The sequence below is a fragment of the Pelodiscus sinensis genome, chromosome 7, assembly GCF_052426305.1.
Source record: "Pelodiscus sinensis isolate ZL-2025 chromosome 7, ASM5242630v1, whole genome shotgun sequence".
Taxonomy (NCBI): Eukaryota; Metazoa; Chordata; order Testudines; family Trionychidae; genus Pelodiscus; species Pelodiscus sinensis.
In genome coordinates this window covers 45,080,892-45,100,049 of record NC_143058.1, presented here as the reverse complement: position 1 = coordinate 45,100,049, position 19,158 = coordinate 45,080,892, and the positions used below count along the sequence as shown (strand labels likewise).

The 19,158-nt window shown below is 38.5% G+C and overlaps 1 protein-coding gene across 7 annotated transcripts in view; it reads left to right on the top strand.

Moving 5' to 3' along the window:
* The window catches only part of OLA1 (Obg like ATPase 1), a 220,775-nt gene that overhangs the window by 61,094 nt on the left and 140,523 nt on the right, over window positions 1-19,158 (top strand). The window contains exon 1 of one of the 7 annotated variants that reach the window (XM_025181384.3): window positions 18,457-18,578. The exons of the other annotated variants lie outside the window; for them this stretch is intronic. The gene's annotated coding sequence lies outside the window, so the exon portion shown is untranslated. Of the gene's footprint in view, window positions 1-18,456; window positions 18,579-19,158 lie in introns of those variants that run through there. 7 annotated transcript variants of the gene reach the window in all.

Below are 19,158 nucleotides of genomic sequence, written 5' to 3'. Positions count from 1 at the left end.
ATTATCTGCTAGTAATGGCTGGGAATCTGCATGTCCTGTGGAAAGTACCAGCTTTTATCCCTGAATTCATTCCAGAAAACCAAAGATAGGAAGGAAAGGGCCTGACTGTGGGAGGAGTTTCATAGCATTTCATACTCTTGAGTAGCCCTGTGTATCAGACTTTGTGGCCTAGTGCCATTCCACTGGAATCAGAGCTTATGGCTGCTCATGATTTTGGTCCTCATCAGGTCTTAGTGCTGAATTCCTCAGACAGAATATCTGTTCTGGATAAAAGGTTTCAGAGGGATAGCAGTGTTAATCTGTAACTTTAATATAGCAAACGGTCCTGTGTCACCTTAAAGACTAACAAATGTATATGATCATGAACTTTCATGGGTAAAACCCATTCCAGCTAATCTGATTGTCGGTTTTACCCACTAAAGCTCATGATATATTTGTTAGTCTCTAAGGTATCAAAAACTGCTTATTCTCTTTTATGAAAAAGATCTTATTTGTGAAAAGTCCAATGAGGCTCTGTAAAAATGAAAAGCCATTCAACTGGCTGCATGGTTCCTTGGACTCAAGCTGTCAACTACTTCTCAAGTCAGAAATGTACTTCAATTTTGAGTTATTGAAAACCATTCATTTCTGTGTCCTCACATTTATGCTCCACTTTAAAAATGCCAGCAACCCTGGCAATGCTAGTGAGTTTTATGAGAAGAGTAGGAAAAACAGTTCATGCTGGTTTGACATAGACTTCAAGAGTCACTTTTTTGTGAATTGTGTAGCCTATCCCTTGTCTACTAAGCTAAATAAATTAAAAGCTAGATAAATTCATGGATGTTGGGTCCATCAATGGCTATTAGTCAGGGTGGGTAGGAGTGGGTAGCCTCTGTTTGGAAATGAATGAAACGAGAGGGATCACATGATGATTACCTGTTGTGTTGACACTCTCTGGGGCATCTGGTATTGGCCACTGTCGATAGACAGGATACTGGGCTAGGTGGACCTTTGGTCTGTATGGCTGTTCTTATGTACTGCCCCCTCCATCTCACCTTTGGAGATCATATTAGGTCCTATAAAGCTTAGTGTGAGATCACATCAAACTCCTGGGTACTACATCAAATCTACTCCATAGTTACTCAGTGAACTACTTCACAACCCCCATTTTTCCATTCCTGTTTGGGACACCTCTTCTCACAAGCCATCTGTTCAAGAAAAAGTTAACTTGTTCTTGGAAAAGAAAACCATAGCAAAGATTCCACAAGTGTTTAAGGCTGCATTTCTCAAACTGTCGGTCCCAACCTCCCGTGGGGTCACGAGCAACTTAGAGGGGAGGTCGTGATATCGCAAAGTTTGAGAACCCCTGGTTTAAGGGAAAGCCTTTTACTTAGCTCTTAAGAGATCTGAACAAGCATGTTAAAAGCTTCTAATTTAGGATGCTTTCCTTGAGGATCATATGTTTTTCCCCCCCCCAGAGAGATGGGTACACATGTCTCAGACTCAAGAATGCCTGATTCCACATACATATCCGGCAACCACAGAAAATACCTGTGATTCAGCGTAGGAAATAAACATTTCCAATACAAATTAATTTTGGTGTATTGAACTCATCAAGTGTTTTGTTTATTTAAAAAAAAAAAAGCAAGACATGTATATATCTTCAGTTTCTAGACAATTAGCTTTCAAAGCCATTTCACATCAGGAGCTCCTTTGTACTTTCATCATACTGTGTCATCTGTAACAGATGACAAGACTAGCGATCAGCTGGGATAGATGACATCACTGCCACTGAGATAAACTATTGTGGGCGCAGTACTGAATTCTACCATGGGCAGACCTTAACTACCCATATAAGCAATCTCTGCAGATTATGAAACAACCCACCTGGAAACATACTACTTTCTAGGGCTCATGGTTCAGGTGCAGACTTCCAACATAGACAACCCACAGTGTTTCTTGATTATCCTAAAAAACGTATCTTGGCATAAAGAGAGAAATGTTCTAGTGCGGATTCTATAGAACCTTCCCGTTCCAGAGGCAGTAGTAAATACGGGCACCACCTTCATGGCTGAGGAGCCTACTTGGAAAACTTAAAGCTCAGTATTTGTGGGACAGCAGGATTCCAAACAACACATCAGTATTCTGGAACTCTGAATCCTACATTGAAATCTGTAGTCTTGGTCCTCTGCCTCAAGAGAATTATACATGTATTAACTGAAACCCCCCACTGATGAACATTATTTCATTAAGTGGGTCAGGGCTCATTCTACAGGGTGTGTCAAGGGGAAAAAAAGCTTTGAATGTGGTGCCTTCCTATTGGATTGGCGCAAGATGTTTCTAGGAATTCCTACCTATACCACTGTTATGTAGGGTCATACTCAAGATTCAGACTGTCAGGGTCAAGATTCCCTTCCCCCACCATAGCACCAATGAGCCAGACATCATTGTTATGTTGACCCATTGCAAGTCACCAATCCACAACATACCATTCACTGATATTACTGGACCTCTTGTTCCAAGCATAAGTTAAAATGCTCTATCAAACCAACTCTGTGTACCTGGTGGCTTGGATGGTAGAACTCTATTTTTTTCTTCCTCTACAAGAGTAAAAGGTTCTCATGCAGTCCACGATACCTGAAACTAGACAATGTTATAGGTAGAAGCTTGTGGGATAATGACCTGTCCCAGAGCCCGTCACTGTCTCTGGTCCTAGATCACATACTACACTTTAAAGTCCTATGCATTTTGTCCCTAAAAGTTCATTTATCTGTAGCTGCAGCATACTGTACCAGTAATAGTTAATGAATGCCATGTGTGTTCCTATGTCATAGCTACCTGATTTCTAAAACAACATATCAGCATTCTTTTCACTATAGAAGAACTTGCTGCTGTGTAGGATTCAGACTTTTTGTAGATCCTAAGATCAGAGGGGACTATTCTGGTCACATAATCTAGTGGTTCTTAAACTTTTTGTATTGGCACCATCTTTTTCACAACAAGCCTCTGAACAGGGTCGGCCTTAGGGAAAATGGTGCCCTGGGCAAACTTGTATTTTGGTGCCCTTTGAGTTTCAGTATGTGATAGCGTTAATGAAAATTTCAGAAATGAAGCTGTAATCTCAAAAGTTTTTATAATTTTCTTAAAAAAAAATGACAGCGATTCAATTTTATTAAAGTAATTAATTATGTAAATTATAAAAATCTTATAGCTAAGTGTCAAATTAAACTAATGAATAACTGAAATAAAATTTTGCTCACCAAGATGCTAAGATTCAGAAGGCCATGCGGCAAGCCTTTGCTTCTACAAACTGATGCTGCTTGTGATGGCAGGATTTTAAGCCACAGTATTCTCGATAGGGTGTGAAACTGAAGACTCATGAGATTAAGGGACTGCATGTTCTTGGGGTATCCTGGAAGGAAACCGCTCAGTCCTTTGCTCCCCTGGGTGCAGGGCCCACTATTGTCTCTGCCGCTGCAAAGGGAATTGTTGTTATCAGTCCTTTTGGTCAAGCACTTCTTTAAAGAGCTACATGGGGAATGGGTTATTTTAGATTAAATATTTACCCTAAGATATGAGGCACAGAAGGCAGGCTGCTGTTTTGAAATGGCATCAGATTGTGAAATGAAACAGTGATTAGAAGAACTGAGTGGGTCACTCAACCCTCAGTAAGGTTCTTTCTCCATAGTTTGAGCTGCTCTGTAAAAGCCCTGTCAGCTCCCTTGCTACAGCTTCACTTTCCCCTTATGCCTGGTGCTTGGTCTACAGCTCAAGGTGAACTCCATACTGTCATGCATCTTGCATGAGCCCATGGGCCTCCTGCGGCCCTCTGGCCATTCCTGACTCACCAGTGGTGCCATTTCAGATTGTGGTGGGAATGGAGGAGGCAACTTTAACTGTGATTCCAAAGGATACGTAGGCACCTGAAAACTCTGTTTTTTTCCTTTGTCCTTTCCAGCACACACACATCCTGAAATATTTCCATCAGTAATTAAATTATATACAAATAGGAAAAGCAAGAAAAATGCTGCTTGAGGACTTGTTAGGGTCAAAATTAGAGAAAAGCTTCTGAACTGGGATTGTTACAAATGGACTAGTGAATGAATAGTTAAATCAACAACTCATGTATGGTTTTAGGATATTGATTTTGTATGTCTTGACATGTAATATGGTTTTTGCTGTTTTGTTGTAGTCATGTTGGTAGTGGGATGAGAGCCATAAGGTGAGTGAAGTAATATCTTTCATTGGACCAACTCCCAGCATGAAGGCAGCAGCACAGAGTGGCAGGTGGTATGTGCAGGGAGCCGGCTTAAAAGGAGGCAGCAGCACAGGATGGCAAGTGGGAGCCAGTAAGTGCAAAGAACCATCTTAAAGCGTGCTCCCAGCACGCACTGGCTCCTGGGGAGCCAGCTACCACCCTATGCTGCTGTCTGTATGAGAGTCTGCAACTTGGCGTGGCAGCCAGGAGTGCACTGGCTGCTGGCCCCACTCCCAGGGAGACAGCATACAGCCATTACAATTTTTAACAACTACATGGTTACATTAACAGTTTTTTAGCATCCCAGTTCTCAGTCCAAATCTTAAATCTAGTAACTGGGACTAGTATACTGTCTGGGATGATACACAATTGCATATTCTGCAACCTTCTTTTAGGCAAAAGAGGCAGAAGACAAGTAAGCAAGATGAAATCAGGGATTTATTCAAAAACAGCTTTCAGGGTGTTTCATAGGTACATTACAGATTCAGCCCAATTTCCTATCCTATCTACATCTACAATGATGTTGATAATGACCTGAGGTCCTGTAAGATCCTGAAGTACTTTCTGAATCATCAAAGAAAAATTGTGTTTGGTATAGTTTTAGTGTTGTGTACTTCTAGTGGCCTGGATGTATGCCAAGTGCTGCCCATAGTGATTTGTAGTGTCATAACTGACTGCACACTTGACCTGTATTCCTGAGTGCTTCAAGAAAACAAGTCCTCTGTAGTGCAGTGCGATACTGGATTGGCGAATACCTGTATACCAGGGCTACTCAACATGGGGCCTGAGGGCCACGTTCGGCCTGCTTGTTTGCTGCCCACGGTGTGGTTTGGATTTATGCAGGGCTCAACATGTGGCCTGCAGGTGGGAGCCAAAACAAAAAAGTAGTCAATATAACAGTCTTCTGTTGATATGCGTTTTAGTAGTTAAATTCATGGACTGTCATTGCTCATTAAAGTGCCGTCATATGGGTGGAAATCGGGTAAATATTGCATTTTATTAATATCAGCAGAACTGACTTAAATGGGGGCCTGTGTGTTGTGTAGTCTTGCCTGTGTGGAAGAAGCTATTTGCACATATATTTGCATGTCTATGCAACCACACTTAAGTTGTGGCCCTCAGCATGTGCTGTGAGTATTGTTGTGGCCCCCAGGGTTTCCTAAGTTGAGTAGCCCTACTGTATACTGTTGTATACTTTAATAATTTTATTGTATTCTAATTATTTGAAAAATGGTATTCCATTGATAAAGTATAATTTTCAGTTAACCAGAGTGTTCAACTAACCGGCATGCACAATTGCTTTAATATGTAATATAAAGGTAACAGATCTTTTGTTGTATTTGTACATCTCCTTGTTTGAGGCCTTGGTTGTGATTGGGATCTTTTGGTGCCTACTACAATACAAGTGAATTTACTTTCCTGTATTGTGTATCTTTCTAGTTAATATGTTGAATGTTTTTTAGCTGTAGTAAGATTATAGCTTGTTCATCTGACAAAGCATATTATAAAAATGTTGATCATGAAGAGTTAAAAAGCTTTTTTCAGTGTTTTCTTTTTACAAACCACCTGTTGCCTTAGATGCATAAGTGTGTAAATTCAACTAAGTGCTCATCACTTGTCAGCCATCAGTGGCAGCATAAAAATTACTTGTGGTGCTTGCTTTGCAAGAAGTTCTTTTGTGTTTGTGACATCAGCTTTGTTTTATACAATTAAAGTATTACACGCTAGAATAATCCAAATTGCAACCACTAAATGGTGATGTAGTTCTTCTCCCTCCCGCCCCTCTCCTGTTCACCCAAAGCTGAATTTGTTTACTGGTTGTAGGCAGCTATTGACTACTGTTTCATGTGACAAATCCTTTTTTCCTTAAGTAGCCTTGGGAAGGGTGCACGTCTGAGGGTGGTGTGTGGGGTGTGTGTTTGTTTTTTACCATGGGAGGCTTTTCCATGCGTCTTAAAGTTTCTAAATTTTTAAAAATAGCAAATTAAAGTCATGTAATTGTCTTACAAGAGAGAAATTTTACACTGAAGAGAGCCAGACCTCAGGAAACAGTTCTTATGAACTCATTATTGCATGAGCTACAAATAGTTATAGTGTCCACTGTTGTTAAACTGTTACATTGTGGTAGCACCATGAGACCAAAAAAGTCAGGGTCTCATTATGGTAGGGGATTTACAAACATACAGTAAAATGGCAGCCCTGACCTAAAGATTTTATCTCCACATGAATTCTGATTCCATTGGGTACATGTCTTTGCTTTTAAACTTACTAGATAAGCGAGTGAGTTCATGTGTACATCTTATGTCTGATTGATTGATTCCATAGTTAGATAAGCTCTGTTTTAATTTTTAATTAAAGCAGAGATTATGAATTTTTAGATCATTTCCAGAATTACAGCATGCACTCTTAATTTTTGGAGAAGTCATGAGAAAATCCATTTTTGTTAATTAAATTAAATTAAATTGCTTAAAAAATGTCACGCTTGCCGAGCCTTTTTTGTCCCACTAACTCTCTTCAAATTTCCCATGCAGTTAAAATTAATTGAAAGCTTAAGCATAGGATATATTTGAGGAAATCAGGTTGTAATTAAGGTAAGTTATTACTAATTTTTTGTATCAAATTGTTATGGTAATATAGACTGCAAGCAAAGCCAGCTCAACTAACTTACATGCAACAATTGTATTGATTCTCAAAAGGGAGACTGGATGCATGTCAAACTCACTGGTAGGTTGCTTGGCCTAGGTTTAATGATTCTGTGGCTGCATGCTATTTTGAGCATCAGTATTTTAAAGGCTCTTGGTACTGCTATGTCTATTTTTAATACTGGAGAAACTGAGTCAGGACCATTTGATGTACAGAGACATCTATAGGGGGCAATTCATTCCCACTTGCTCAGCACTGAACTCACTTAACATATCCCTCTAGACAAATAAATAGTTTGGTACATCTGGACTTTAATTTGCAATGAACTTCAGTGTACATTATGCTTGCTCTAATGAAGCAAAGCAGATGCACGTCTAACATAATTCGACAGTATGATCTGACCACTTCATAGTGTACTGATGGGCCAATGAATTTTCTATTAAAATTTAAAAAATTAAGATTGAAATTGCAAATATTCAAATCTCTGGTCCGGCAACATCCATCGTCCAGCGTGGATGTTGCAGGACCAGAGAGCCCAGGTGGAGGGCCGATGGCATGCATCCCTGCAGGGCAGGCAGGGCAGTGGGCTGCCTGCAGTGAGCTGATGACGGGGCCGCCCAGCGTATGGGAGGTGGGACTTCCCAATGGGGTTGGGAGACCTGGCGTGCAGCTGCTCTGTGGGTCCCGGAGCCCCATCGCAGTGCATGCAGCTGCCATGCAGGTCCTGGAGCCCCAGCATAGCACCAGTCCCAGAGCCCTGGGTAGCGATGGCTGCCCAATGGGGTTGGCAGGGCTGTGGGGCCAGCAGGTGGTGGGGAGCTGACCAGGAGGCCAGCATGCAGGCCAGGGAGGCTGGTGTTAGGGGTCCAGAAATGATGTGCCCTGGGTCTGGCAAAATCCTTCATCTGGGACCAGTCAGGACCTGAGGGTGCTGAACCAGGGAGATTCAACGTGTTCTTTCTCTTGGAGTTTCTCTCTCTCTCTCTCTGTGTTGTGGTGTGGGGTGTGTGTTGTTTTAAGGAGGATAGGGTTGGGAGGAGGAAAAACCACTCCAAGAAAATTCCAAGGCAAAAAACTATATTAATATGGAGGTAATTTTGAAACGAGAGTACCCTACAGGCTTAAGGGATGTTGCAGTTACTTTACAAAAGGCATAAACTCCAGAAATTCTAAGTTAAATATAATCTAAAGATGTTCAACTGTAACTTTAAGTAAGAAAATGGACAATTTCAGCACCCAGACATTCTTTCCTCTCCCTTACAGTGGTATCATGTAATCGTGGTATGATTATGAAAATATTTTAGTATTTGTGGTTTAAGAGTAGATTAAATAGATACATATATAAGGTCATTTTTTTATAACTTGATTTTGGGATAACTGCAACATTCTTGTAACTTTTCCCTCAAAATTGTTGAGGCATTCTTTCAACCTTTACTACACTTTAACATAGTTTTTTTTTTTAAAGAAATATGTATAAAAAATAAATGTCTGAAATACTATTAAACTAATTTTATATACTTTTATGTGCTTAAGAATCTGATTCTGCCATTTTACTAAACTTGTATTAACAGTTTCAATGGGGGTTTCAGTATAAATAAAGGTTGCTGAGTCTGGCCCATGAATTTAATCAAGTGTTTAAAGAAAGTCTTTTTGATTATATTTGAAGAATTCATTCATAATAATTATGCTTTATTTACAGTGCATAATTTCATATTTCTACATACATAGTCTTGTATATATCTGGAAATAATAAATCAAGCTCAAATATCCGATGGCTAAATTCTTCCATATTATTTAAACTAGTAAACAGCATTAATATATTGGTATTATTTAAGATGAAAAGTTTTTTCATTTTTTTTAGCATAAGTAACTTTGAATAGCAATGGAATGTAACTGTTTCTATAAGCAAATAATATTTTTTAATAGAATTTTTTTGAAATAATATGGTTAGATTTGCTTTTAGCTATTGTTACAAACCTAAAGTAGAGTATGAGTACATTTAGCCAATGTAAAGGTCCCCCTCAAGCTGAATAGGCCACTCAGCTTGCGCAGTGTTGAAAATCGACAGGGTTTCTGTGACTAAAGTAGAAGATAACATGCAAATTAGGGATCTTAAAATAGTTAAATGCTAGTGCTTTAAACTTTGGGTCTGCTGGTTGGCCAGCTGCAGCCGAGGGGTCTAGCTGTGGTCATGGGGTCTAGCTGCAGTCATGAGGTCCCACCATAATTGTGGGTCCAGCTGGCATTCTCTGTCAAAGGCCAGTTAATGGTTTAACTCAGGAGTGGGGAACTCTTTTTAAGTCAGGGGCCACTAATCCACAGAAAAATCAATTGGGGAAGTGGGGGGACAAAAAAAATCCTCACTGACGGTAGCCCTTGACTGAGAAGCAGAAAAGACACTCCTCACATTCCCCTCATACACCAGAGCCTAGGCAGGGTCCAGGCTAGTAGATATTGTGTGCTCCAGCCCTTCAACAGGCAGAGCGGGGGCTGGAGTGACCCCTGAGCACTGGGGGCCAGGCCTGAGGTTCCCTACCCCTGGTTTAACTGGTAAGTATAAGGCTTACTGATATGATTACCAGTTAAATGATTAACATCCGTAATACAAATAAAGTTACTTAAAAAAAATGCCAGTATAAGCTTTATGGAAGAGCTGAATATCTCTGAGTAACTTCAAAGCTTGTCTCTCTTACTAGAAGTAGGGCTAATGAAAGATATGTCCTGCACCTTGTCCACGGAAGCTTTAGATATTAATATTCCCACACATGCTTTGTTTAATATGATATTATGACAGCATTATTGAGCAGGTTGCCAAGTGTTACGAATCATAAGCACAGGGATGCTGGAATAGAGCGGGCCAAGTGGCCATCGCCCTCCTGCTTTTATAAAAGTAGATGGATTTGTCCTGTTCACTACTTAGTGGGCCCATGCCCCTGCTATTTCTCCCCCTCCCGTCCCCGCCCTTTGGCCTGGCTGGAAATGGGAGTTTTGCCCATGTAAGATTGGCCCAGGGAACCCAGGCAGCTGTGGGTTGGAGGCCTGGGGTTGGGAGGACCAAGAGCAGTTCCCAGTCTGTGTCCGTGCCACCTGGGCTATCTGTTCAGTACTGATGTAGGGTCTGTGGCTTCCCACAGCTGTCTGGGCAATTCTTACCATGCCTTGGCTGTGGCTGTACAGCCTTTTCTCCCATGCCAGAAGCCATTACCAGGTTGGGCACTATTAGCCAGAGGCCCAGTTCTGTGAAGTGGGAGGATGGTGAGATTCATATGATGGAGCAAGCTGTCCATGTATGCTGCCGTAGGGACCATTTTTCACATTAGCCTCAAGCTTGTACCAGGTCACTGGAAAGTTGTCTTCCTGTTGGGAGAGGTTTTTTTTCCCCTGACATGTAACAGCTTAATAAGGAGAAGTTAGGATTATGTTGTGCTTCCATTTTTATCCCTTTTGTCTTAAACTTGAATTTTTGGGCTGCTCCTTTGTGAATATCATTGGTGCAGTGCTTGTGTTGTTGCTTGCAATATTTGGTTGCATTAGCAGAGTAAAGTTGATGTGCAGAGTTTTGTAATTTACCAGCATTTTCTTAATTTCAGTCTTCTGCTGTCTAAGTTAATCATGACAATCATGTTGGAAAACTCAGGAAGCCTTCAGAGCATAAGTTTGCGTCTTAATGGTTATTTTTCAACCAGAAGTGGCTTTAAGCAAATTGTTTTTAAAAAGAAATTTTAATTTTGGCCTAACTTGATGGAATAAGCCCTAGCTCACCAGGGAAATCTTCCTACTTAGTAGTGGTGAAGTTGAGTTTTAAATCTCTGCTTTAAAAAGTCATGATTTTTTTCTTCTGTTCAGAACAACATAATAATGTGGGCTAGCATTTTTTGTATATGCAAATGTAGAACAGAAACAATAACAATAACGTGAATAAAAAAATCCAGTAAGTTAGCAAGAAAAATCTCATATTTTTAGATGGATCTGGAAAAAAAAATTGTATGGGCACAGAATTTGAGTTATTTAACCAGCAGCACAGGTAGAACTTAAAATTATTGCTCAGTCTTTATATTTCTAGTAAACTTTGCAAATGTTTATGTTGGGGGTGGAATCCAGATGGAAGTTGCATCTCTCAGCAGGATTGAGACTGGATACTTGTGGGAATACAAGATAGCTCTGTAGGCTGCTGCTGGTGGGGGATAGTGTAATAATATCAGCAGTAGTTTTTTGAAAGTTGGAAACTGGTAACTAAAAGCACATTGTAAGGGAACAGATGATTTTAATGACATTTAAAAGATTTTTTTTAATGCTAGTAATCAGCAAACCACAAAACAAAATGATCTTGTGAGCAGATTTCTGTGTTTTTTTTTTTTTAACTGAGCTACAATCTAGTCAAAAGTAATCCATCTTTTTCTTCATCTTGACATTTTTTTGTTACGTACAGGTTTTCAGAAAGGAAAATACGTAACATTAATTAGCATGACAGGAGAGGAATTAGTAGCATTGTGCCAAATTTCCTCTTCCAGAATAACACCGTTTCAGTCAGCAGAAAATAATTGCATTAAAGCAAGTCTTTCAACACTTACTGGTGTTTGTTTACTGGCACACAGATTTTGACCTATTTTTATTACTTTGTAACAACTAACTATACTTTTATCCTTTAGATTTTTACCAAGAGTGTTCTTTTGTAGACCAAAATGTACTTTTAAATCTACCTTTTTATATTAGTTTGTCTAACTGCTTAACAACATGGCTTTCCTGCCAAATGGCAGGGAGGAAAATTTGAAATGAATAGAACTGTTTCTGACTTTAAACTTCTATGATCCTTTTGTTTCACTGTCATTTTGGGTAGAACACTTGTATGTACAATAGGTAATTATAATGCTGTGGACAAGTAGTGGGTGTTAACAAAATTAAAAGATTTTAACTGTAAACAATGGTATATGAGGTGAGCCAGATTGGGGTGGAAAAATAAACATATAAAAAAAAAACAGAACTTCACTTGAACCGATCTATTCTGTGCCTCCAAAATCACTTCTATTGAATCTGCTTTTTGAAGGATAGTATTAGACATATATAGGTGTATTCTTCCCAGTTGAAAAGATTTTTAGCATCCTTAAAGGTTGTTTTGAAAATATTTTGGAGAGCATGGTGCATTCAGTTTTTACTGTTTACGAAATTGACTAAAATGACAAATAGTTAAATAAAGGAACGTGCTTTTATTAAACTATTATGTCTGAGTTCACAATATGTGAACTTTTAGTGAAAATTGCCCAAAGGTTGATTGAAACTAATTGGATGAAATTCTGGTTCTATTAAAGTCAGTAAAAATGTTACACAGATTTCAGTGAAGCCAGAATTTCACTTAGCCAAAATCTGCCAGTAGAGAGAGGCAAGCATGCATGCTCCCTATAGCACAGTTCCTCTGGCATACTCTTGAACTGAAGGATTTTGAGAGATGACAGGACCTCCATTTTTACAGGGAGGAAGGATGAACAGGGGTTGATAAGTGATGCACTGACATTCTCCTATGTGGAAAAACAAACTGAAACTCAAGCAGAGTGTGCTACACATGGGAGCCAGTGGCTGAAACAGGGCACAACTGCAGAACAAATATAAGAGTAAGTCTGAAGGAGGCAAATCTTTTACTGGTCCTTCAGAAAATATTGACTTCTAAAGTTAAAGGGCTTATACCAAGGGTGGACAATAATTTTTCGGCAATAGGGACACACCAAGGCTGCGTCTAGACTGGCATGATTTTCCGGAAATGCTTTTAATGGAAAAGTTTTCTGTTAAAAGCATTTTCGGAACAGAGCGTCTAGATTGCCACGGACGCTTTCCCGCAAAATCTAGACTTGCTTTTCCGCAAAAAAAGCCCCAATCACCATTTTTGTGATAGGGGCTTTTTTGCGGAAAACAAATCTGAGCTGTTTACACTGGCCCTTTTGCGCAAAAGCAAAAGAGACTTTTGCCTGAACGGGAGCAGAATAGTATTTCCGCAAGAAGCACTGATTTCTTACAGTAGGAAGTCAGTGCTTTTGCGGAAATTCAAGCGGCCAGTGTAGACAGCTGGCAAGTTTTCCCGGAAAAGCGGCTGATTTTCCGGAAAAACTGACCAGTCTAGACATAGCCCAAGGTTTTGATAAATGGCAAAGAGCCACACTTTTCTGGGGAGTGACTGTGAGGTCTGGGATGGAGGTTGAGTGCAGAAGGGAGCTTGGGGGAGGGAATGGGTTCAGGAGAGGGTGTGGGGTCTGAGAGGGAGTTTGGGTGAATACTGAGGGTTTGTAATAGAGATGTAGCTGTGTTAGTCTGGTCTAGCTGAAACAAAAGACAGGACTGTGCAGCACTTTAAAGACTAACAAGATGGTTTATTAGGTGATGAGCTTTTGTGGGTTTGGTTGTGACCTGGGGCAGGGAATTGAGGTGCAGGGTCCATGAGGGCTATGGATGCAGGAAAAGGATTCTGGGCTGGGGGAAGGCTTGGGAGGGCAGGGCTGGGGTTCCAGAGGCAGTCTGTGGCTGTGAGGTACTTACCTAAGCAGCTCCTGGCCAGCAGCACTCTTGGGCTTCCTCCCCCCCACCCCCTGACTCCCCAGTTGCCCCAGAACATTGGCTGACTATGCATGTGGCTCTCTGTGCTGCCAGAAGGGGGGAGATAGGGAGAGGCTTTATGCACTGTCCCTGCCCCCAGCAAAATCTCTCAGCTCCTAATAGTCAGAAACTGGCCAATGGAAGCTGATAAATTGTGCTGCATTGTCCCATCCCCAGCAAAATCTTGCGGCTTCTGGCCAGTAGGAACTGAGATATTTTGCTGGGGGGCAGGGCAGCATGCTGAAGTCTCTCCCTCCCTCCCTCCTCCCCGCAGTGCAGAGAGCAACACAGAGCAGTTAGCTACTTTGACCAATGCTACTCCCTGATTCAGGGGCAGGCATAGACCAGATCCAAAGGGTTGGTGACCTGGATGCAGCCCATGGGCCATACCTTGCCTACCCCAGCTCACATTATTTTAGTAAGGACTGGATGTATGTATCCAATCCCATCATATACAAATACACAAAGGTAGACAAGTAGGCAGTCAAATAGAATCTTGGGAATGGAAGTTGTTCATATCTCTCTAAACAAAGGTTATAGTGGTTCTTTCAAAAGTTTACAACTGAATATTGGTTTACTACAGCTTTGAAAAAGCGACGAGGAGTCCTGTGGCACCTTATAGACTAACTGAAGTGTAGGAGCATAAGCTTTCGTGGGCAAAGACCCACTTCGTACAGCTTTGAAACTTTACTAAACAGAAGAAAAATTGTTCTTATTCCTTTTTTAGTAGCATACATTTAACTAAGTACTGTCCTTTATTTGTGCCTTTTTGATCTTGCTGCTGTCTGATTGTACTTTGGGTTCCAAATGAAGCGGTTGGTTCATAACTGTGGTGTTTTGTAACTAAGGTTTACTGTAATGTGAAGGACAGGAACATGTCACTTCTAGGCTTTCTACACCACGAATCCTTTGTTCCCCTTAAAATGTTTCTTCTTCACTCTTCATAGGAAATAGGAATATGAATGCTGAACATTTGAGATGACAGAAATAATTCCTGTTGCCGTGCTTCAGACTAGCTGCATGTTACTGGGTGTATGCAAAGAAGGCTGTTGTGATATTTTTCATATATAAGTGCAGAATAACTCTTATTATTTTGTACACACTCTTATAGCTGAGATGTAGTTATTGGTGTGAGGACTTTTTTTTAATGAAAAACAATGATAAGTGGAAAAGGGGGTTAATTTAAAATCAAAATAATATATATAACAATGGATGATGGCAGGATTCAAGTGGTAAAAAGAAGCAGAAGTTGTTTCTGGATGAAACAAATGTAAGTGAGACTTCTTTTTGATGTAGGGACTGTCTTCCTGTGTGGATGCTACTAAATTATAAATAATGATAGAATATAAGACCTGGGACACAATATATAATAACAGCATGGAAGTTAATTCATCTGCACTGTGTTTGGTCTATTTTTTTTTAATTAACCCCTCTCCCCCTCCCCCCCCCCCAACCCTGTCTGCTAAAGACAGCGTTTTGGGGATCTAACGCTGCAGGACATTGTCGGTTTAGTGCCTCATTGAAGTATCACTTTAGTGAGAGAGGTTCTGGTGGGCTTCTTCCTGACAACTGATCTGTAGATCAGTAGGGTTGCTATTGGAGTTGTCCTCTGCTTGGTGTCCCACTCAGAGGTCAAGTACTGTGATACTGCATAGTAACTATTTATTACTGCAAAAACAGTGGAGCTATTATTTTTAAGTAAGGTCTCTGCAAAGACTGAGGCTGACTTAAAATGTGAAACCTTACTGAAGAACAACCCCAGTTTTAGTGTTTTTATATATATTTTCTTGCCCATGTTTTGTTAATCAGGTGAGGATACTCTCCTAAAATGTGTATTTGTGTGTGTGAAATTTTTACATTTTTTTGATTTCTAAAATTAAAAAAATGTACAGCCAAGTTTCTAGTACTCTAGACAAGAGGGTTTAAAACAAAATATATACTACAGAACATCTTTGTCTTTTGCATCATTAAGAAAAGTGTTTCTGTAATGTTAATTAGCTAGTAACTGCTGTTTTCAGTATGCTTTAATTACTGTATGTTTCTTGATTATATGTTATGAAATAAACTTAAGGTTATTCTATGTTAAAAACAGTAGTTATGTATTAACTCACTATTTAGGATCAGGATTTTAGGGACGCTAAAGAAACAAAATGGTTACATTAAGGCAGGTGTTTGATGTAATACATGGATCTTTCAAGAATTAGACTGAATTTTAAAGTTTCCATTTATAATAGATATTAATAAAACATAATATAGAGCATATATTTTAATCATATCTACATATCACCACATTATGGCTAATTAAAATTCACTTTAAAATAATTGTAAGTTTAAATTTTACTGACACAGATATATTTGACACACAATTCAGAAATGCCTCAAAGATTTTTTTTTTTTTAAATTCGGTATACTCAGGTTTTATTCAATAATAGCTGTAGTAGTAGATCGTTCTGTTGTGTATCTGCAGGTCTCTACCTGTTTTAATACTGTTATATTGATTATTGTAACTTTGAATTTGAAACTTTTTTGATGAAATAAATCTTCAATATAGTGTTTTATATTTTATATTAAATATTTGAGAAACTGCTAAATGGAAAGTTGTGGTTATTATTGTTAGGTGGATGGCCTTTTAATTATTAAAAATTCAAGATAAGTGTTGTGTTCATGAGAGAAAACATAAGTTAATATATGGATCTATATATCCTTCATGTTGAAATGAAAAAATTGGAATCGTGTTGCGAAACAAACTTTGTGAAGTATTATCTATAATTTCTTGGCTCCTGTTATGAAAATATTTGAAAGATTTTTATACTGGCTGTTGAGGAAACCACTAGCAGTTTAATATTCTTTTCATATAATTGTCTTCAACTCTGGTCTTTGCAGGAGATGGTACTTTAACTAACCAAGAGATTTTCCTTGATGTCTTTTTCTGAGATTCTCGTGGTTTTAGTTTAGCAATCAGATGTGGCCTGAAACAAACAGCTTACATTTTCAGTTGATGCATAACTTTTTCATTTGCTAGCTTGATCCCTAGTTAAATTTTGTGGTTGTATTTACATACTTTTTCTTCTCAGATCTCAGACAAGTTTAATATAAGAAGCTGTATAGCTCTGATCATGAACTGACTTTGAAAGAAGTGGAAAATATATGGAGACAAACATTTCTGTGTTATGAAAGCTTTCTCCCTGAAGACATTGATCCTTTTTCTTTTTTACGGGACAGTTTTGAAAACAGATGTTATAATGTGGTCATTAAAAGCATTAGCTATCAGTATAATACCATTGAATAAATAATTGAATCAGAGGCTATTCAAGGTCTTTATATTGGTTTTTAAACTTCTCTTTTAAAAAGTTTTATAAATATCTTAAGAGAAAAAGATAAAACTGTACAGAGATATATTCAGTGTAGGTTTCAGAAAGAAAAAGCCATTTAGGTTTGTTTTCATTGGCTAAGTAAAAATGTGGTGTTCAAATGCTGTTCTTTCTAGGGCCTAAATTGGGGTAATTGATGCAGTTGATTTGATTTGAGAACTGCATATTAATAATCACAGAACAATTTTTTTCCTCTATGGAAAAACACCTTACAAAAATGTAAAATAATTTAAAATATTTTTTTCTAGAAAAAGTATAAAAGAGCTTACAACCCTTTTATAAGGTGTTGTAATTTCTCAATTAGTATTAATGTTTTGGAGCTGAGGGTTTTTTCTTGAAGTGATCAAACTTTTTCAGTTGATAGTGGTTTTAGTACGAAGGTCTCAAGGCATTTTCAAAGTAACTAAACATTGTATTTTGTGTTACTGTTGGTCTTGTTAATTACTAGAAATGACAATCTTTATAATTACATATTGTAAATATATTGTCTTCTGAACTTCAGAATAATCTGAGTGCTATTAATTTTCAGTTAATGCATTTTGTTGCTGTATATGCTGGGTTGGAAGCACTGAGAATTAAGTATTTAAGTTCTTGTAATACTAGCATGCATTTGGAATAAAACAAACATTTCTTATGTTAGCTTGAAAAAGTAGTAAAATATGAAGTTTGCCATATTATTATTAGCAGTAGGTAGTTTCTTGAATAAGTTGAATCATGGTGCAGTTAAAAGTGTATGTAGAATTAATCAAAGTGGGATTTTAAATTAAAAAGAAAGCTTTTATGCAAATGGTAGTCTTCATAATTATTTCAATGCATGACTGCAACATTTAAGAGAAGAAAAATGTTTCTGTAACTCGCAAACTTTCAATGGCATGAGTTCCATCACTAACAGTAACAAAATCCATAGAATCATTTAAATTGAGATCTTCAAGATCTTAGCCAGTCATACAGTTTATAAATTAACTGGCAGTTACATTCTTGCTGATTTCAATTTATTAGAACCTGCTTGAAAAATGATTGATAGATACAGTTACACTTATTTCACAAAACTGACTTATGAAGAAGTTAATTGCAATTTACTTCTATAGTTTCTGGAATCTGTCAGAGAATAACAGAGTAAAACTGGATTTATACTATTTTTAGAAGCAGATATTTGTTCAAAAGCAAAATGGGAGTGCAAAGATCCATGTCAATATTCAGAATTCATATTTCTCTTGAATGGATGGTTGTGATAAAAAATGGTGCATGTGGTGTGTTTTCATTGCCTGTTGAAAGACTTTCATGCAGTTAAAATAAGCATTTTGATGGTGGTTGAATTAAGAGTTTTTGTCAGTCTCTTCTCATCATGGATGATTAGACTAAAACGTCTGCTTGTCTTGACTTGAGATCACCACAGCTTCAGATAACATGCTTTGTGATTGAAGGTCGAAATATTTTGAATTCTAATAGGCTGCCAGATGAATTGCTTGAAATAGACTGTAAAATTTCAAGGCTTCCTTTTCCATCTGCTGTGAAAAGAACCATTGGGAATGGTTGAGCTTGATGATCATAGAATTACTGGATGGTGATTCTAAAACCCTCAAAGGGAAGTTGCTATGGAGATCTAGTTCCAAACTGTGAAATGATTCACCTTTGAAAGGCTTCAGGGTCTGAGAAGCTGAACACATCATTGTTCAGGTGGTCATTGGTTAGGAAATTGCTGGTGCCTGTGTAATCAGCACTCCTGTGGTAGTTAACGATCTAAAAAGGTTTGTTCTGAATGATGTGGGACAACAGCAATGTGCATAAAATGGCTTCTCTCAATCATAGTTTGCTCAGTCTGGTGCTTGTAAAAATACAGTGAACTAAATGTAGAGAAATGAACTGCTTCATTGAGGAAGTCTTTTAAAATCAAAATTTTGCTTCATGATGGATTTGACATCTAAAGTAAACGGAGAAAAATTGTTTCAGTTTAAAAAGCTGTGGTTAGATATTGCCAAAGTATTATATTCTTTTAACTCCTATTTTTGCAGGCAGTAGGAGGATGGGGGTTTTGTATTCATGTTTGTGAAGGTTAAGGGACTAGCACTGTTGCAAGTTGAAGATTCCCATTGAATCAGCACTCGGGAACACTGCAAGTAGTCTCAACAAATTTTACTTATTTTGGCCCTCAAAGGATTTTGGGCCTATCAGAAGCTGTGCTTACACAGTTCTGACAAATGTCCTGAATTTCCAGGACTCAAAAGGATATTTTTTTCTTTTGACAATGTATTGTATATTATATTTTGGGAGAAAATGGACAAAAATGGAATAGTAAATTGTTAACACAGATGAGCACAACTAATTTAT